Here is a 292-nt window from a genome sequence, read left to right on the forward strand (position 1 = left end):
GGGTGTCTCATAATAGGTGTATCACCGTTCATAGGTAGGTTGAATGGACTAAACTGAATCGAAAAGTCCTCTACCATTTTGCAAAATTCGCAATCGTAAACGAGACATTAATTTTTAAAGATTGACGAATAAACTTAACGCGTATTCATCCGGCTCACCGCTGAATGCAAGTGCGTGACAAGATAAGTAGATTAAACTGAACAAAAAAGTCCTCTACTATTTTGTAAAATTCGCATTTATTAACGAGATATTAAGTTTATTTGCCGATCTTCAGATCGGAAGAGCACACGTC

The sequence above is a fragment of the Wasmannia auropunctata genome, unplaced genomic scaffold (genome assembly GCF_000956235.1).
Source record: "Wasmannia auropunctata unplaced genomic scaffold, wasmannia.A_1.0 LD335787.1, whole genome shotgun sequence".
NCBI lineage: Eukaryota > Metazoa > Arthropoda > Insecta > Hymenoptera > Formicidae > Wasmannia > Wasmannia auropunctata.